Raw genomic sequence first — 4,104 nt, 5'->3', positions numbered from 1 at the left:
CTCAGGTTCCTAAAGAGCTTCTGCTTGGAGATTAGGCACTGAACATGGTTATTTATCTCTCTTTTTTTTTTTTTTTTTAGTTTTTAGATCATTTTGTTTCTCATTGTTTAAGAATTTATGTGTTTGTGTGTGTATATATATATATATGTATGTATGTATGTATGTATGTATGTATGTATATATATATGTATATGTATGTATGTATGTATGTATATATATATATGTATGTATGTATATATATATATGTATGTATGTATGTATATATATATATATATATATATATATATATGTGTATGTATGTATGCATGTATGTATGTATGTATGTATGTATTTATGTATGCATGTATGTATGTATGTATGTATGTATGTATGTATGTATGTATGTATGTATGTATATGTATGTATATATATATATATATATATATATATATATATATATATATATATATATATATATATATATATATATATATGTAAACCCTCCACCTCAGAAAAAATAGTTTTGCAAATTGCCTGCCAAGTGAAATCATCTGTGATGTGCATCCTCTCTCCCACACTGATTAAGGAATTACTTTTATTGAATTTTATTCCAATCACTTTAGTAAACTTACTGTTTATTGTAGAGGGCTGAACTCGGCCTTGTTTTGAAAGAGAAGGATTGCATTTCATGTTGAGATTATAAAAAAGATCCCATACTTGGAGATAGTATGGAAAATCACTTGAGCTGAACTTTGCATGATTTTTTTTTTTTTCTCACCTTGTTTGCCTGTATGGGATTTATAATTTTTTTTTATGACAAACATATGACAAACCTTCCCAGTCAAAATTAGGACAAGTTCATTTTAACCCATTGGTCGCAGTTTTATAAAGGATGTATACAGTCATGTGGCGGGTTTACGACCGACGGTACCTTGACAGCAAATTATGCCATCCGCTATCAATGGGTTAAGACAAATAGGAAGTTTGTCACAAGTGTGAGAATGTACTCAATTGCAGAGGATGCAACTGTTATATTGATTTTTTTTCCCCCCCATAATTCTGTTATCATCATTAGAAAAAAAAATGAGAAAAAGAAAGGGGTTAAAATATTCGCAGATGTATATTGCTTTTTATGGATATAAGAATTATTTAAATGTCATGCTCTTATTCTAGATTAAACTAAAATCCAAGTTTTTGTAATGAACAGATAATTCTGTCTTGGTGGGCTAATCGGTTTGACTCTATTTCAATTTGCGATTCTTGCATGGGTGGGAAACTGTAATCTCGGTGATTGGAGGAAAAATTATACTATTGTGAATTTCCATGTACTTTGTTATTTCTAGAAGTGTTTGTCCTTGTCAAGGGCTTTGCCATAAGATTACGTAACTGGAGAAGGTATCTCCCAGTTCAAATTAAAGTATTATCACAACTTTTCATCCTTGCTGATTGAGAGTTGATTGACTTGCGTCTAGTCTGAGCTGTCCGCTGGTGCCACGACTAATCTAACTTTCTTTTCAGGTGATTTTGGAAGGTCAGTTTTTTTGCCGATCAGTACGTTTTTTCTGTCTTTCTTTTTTGTTTACTTTGATTATGATTGCATTAAGATTTTGTTACTATTTAATTCATTCATTTGGGAATGTCTCTCTACCCGGGGTCAAGGAGTTAAGGATAAGTCTGTATCGGATGTCTTAGGAAAGACAGAAAGAAAAATGTTAAATGATAAAATAAATTGTGATGGTTTTTCTTATTTATGTTTTTCCCTTTTGTTTTCTTTTTGTTGTGATTTTTTTTTTTTCATATCACTGGTTTGTACATTTATATCTTCTTCACCTACTTAGAATTCTTGCTTGAATATGCTGGATGCTTGCATGACCAATTTTGCAAAGCTTACAAGGTCTTTCTTGATAAGTTATGGTGCATTTGATGTAAATATATATATATATATTTTATATATATATATATATATATATATATATATATATATATATATATATATATATATATATACTTTTTTTTTCTTTTTTCTTTCTTTCTTTTCTTTTTCTTTTTTTCTTTTTTCTTTTCTTTTTTTCTTTTTCTTTTTTTCTTTTCTTTTTCTTTTTTTTCTTTCCTTTTTCTTTTTTATTTTCTTTTTCTTCTTTTTCTTTTCTTTTCTTTTCTTTTTTTTCCTTTTCTTCTTTTTCTTTTCTTTTCTTTTTCTTTTCTTTTCTTTTCTTTTCTTTTCTTTTCTTTTCTTTTCTTTTTTTCTTTTCTTTTCTTTTCTTTTCTTTTTTTCTTTTCTTTTTTTTCTTTCTTTTCTTTTCTTTTCTTTTCTTTTCTTTTCTTTTCTTTTCTTTTCTTTTCTTCAGATGCTACCACTGATTATAAACATCAATTGCATTAACCAAGTAACAGAAGTTGCTAATTCTTAGTACAGAGACGAATAACTAAATGATTAATAGACATGCCTAATATTAAACTAAGAAGAAATAAAAGAATATAGGTTTTCAGATTGTGAGATATCTCTTATAAATGAAATAAAGATAAAGATTAAAGTGTAATAAGATCTGAATGAAAATGACTTAGATGTCTGTAGATTCCCTTTAAGATACTTGAAAGTACAAGTAAATGTTGAGTGATACATTTTACACTAGTAACTTTAATGGTAAGATTTTAGAAAAGGATGCTTTGCAATACTGAAAATTACAGAATTTGTTGTGTAGTGGAATGGTTACATTTTGCTGGTTCCTTTATTAATTGTGTAAAAAATTTGTGTAGGTTTGTACATACCAAGCAAATTGAGGCACTATAGAAAAAAAGGGATGTAATATTATGTATATGTATATATATATATATATATATATATATATATATATATATATATATATAAATGTATATATAAATATATATATAAATATTTTTTTCTTTTTCTTTTTCTTTTTTTTCTTTCTTTCATTCTTTCTTTTCTTCTGTTTTCTTTCTTTTCTTTTCTTGTTTTTTCTTTTTTTTTATTTTAAATTTTCTTCACATGCTTATTTTAGTGATTAGTGACAAGTGTAAGAAATATAATACTCACCATAGTAATACTTCTATTAGTAAAGCCATATTTGAAGAAATAAGTATATAAATGTGTATAATATTGAAATGTATGAGCATACATATGTAGAATGTATTTACAACTAAAACATTTACACCCGGTGAACAATACTGATAATGGCTTTCTATGTGAATATCAGTAAAAAGTTACTAAAGCCGTACTAATTTTTTTCTCCACTTAGCAATGATTATTATTCTTTTGAAAGTTGATTAATGTACACCCTTTAATAATATATTATGAAGATGACTATGCATGAAATACAGAACCCATTGCCAATGTGTCAGGTATAGAATGTATTTTGGTTCTGAGAGTTGAAACCGACTGCTAACACATGGATAATGTCGAGTGGTACCCTTGGAAGTGGAGCTCTGTGCAAAATTTGAAATCCCCTTGACAGAACACACAGAATATGTTAATATTTCCTTTAATATTTACTTTGATTAACCTATTTTCATACATACACTGATTGAAGTAATTGAAAAGTAGTAGTCTATCTCTGTGTTCTTTCAAGGAGAGAATGCATGCCACACCTTTGCTTGAGCTTGTTTTAACCCTTCCGAGTTGGACACATCTTAAGATGTCTGGTCTAGGCTGGGTATCTTAAGATGCTGTGTTTTCTACTATTTTCTGGACTTATGGTCTGATATTTGAGTATGAATATAATGTAGAAAAGTGATACTAATTAACATGTAGTATGATTAGTTAGTTATACAACTCAAATTTTGGAAAATGTCTGTTGTGGAAGAGTTAAGATATGTGGTTCAGTGATAAATGACAAAGAAATAACAATAAAAAAAAATACACAAAAGTGATATTAGAAAATGTTAGACATTAAAAAAACAATCTTGGAATATATGTATATTTCATTTAGACATTCAATTAGATACAAGATGGTTGTTATTAAGTTCTGGTTATTGCTTGAGAGTTTACTGTATCAATTTCAAATTACATTTTAATGAACATTTTATAGAAATTATTGTGTGAAGTTAGATTTTATGTAACAATGTGGATAATATTTTCTTTAATCTTTACAATAGTCTTGAATTTCA

General features: G+C 27.4%; 1 protein-coding gene across 3 annotated transcripts in view; it reads left to right on the top strand.

Moving 5' to 3' along the window:
- The window catches only part of LOC122260213 (caspase-1), a 22,032-nt gene extending 20,313 nt beyond the window's left edge, over positions 1-1,719 (top strand). For all 3 annotated transcript variants that reach the window (XM_043027382.2, XM_043027383.2, XM_043027380.2), the window contains exon 8: positions 1-1,719. This exon is cut by the window's left edge and continues 1,692 nt beyond it. The gene's annotated coding sequence lies outside the window, so the exon portion shown is untranslated.
- Positions 1,720-4,104: the final 2,385 nt, after the last annotated feature.

The sequence above is a fragment of the Penaeus japonicus genome, unplaced genomic scaffold (assembly GCF_977035675.1).
Source record: "Penaeus japonicus unplaced genomic scaffold, GWHDUDI00000001_assembly GWHDUDI00000042, whole genome shotgun sequence".
NCBI lineage: Eukaryota > Metazoa > Arthropoda > Malacostraca > Decapoda > Penaeidae > Penaeus > Penaeus japonicus.
This window is presented reverse-complemented; position numbering and strand designations above follow the sequence as displayed.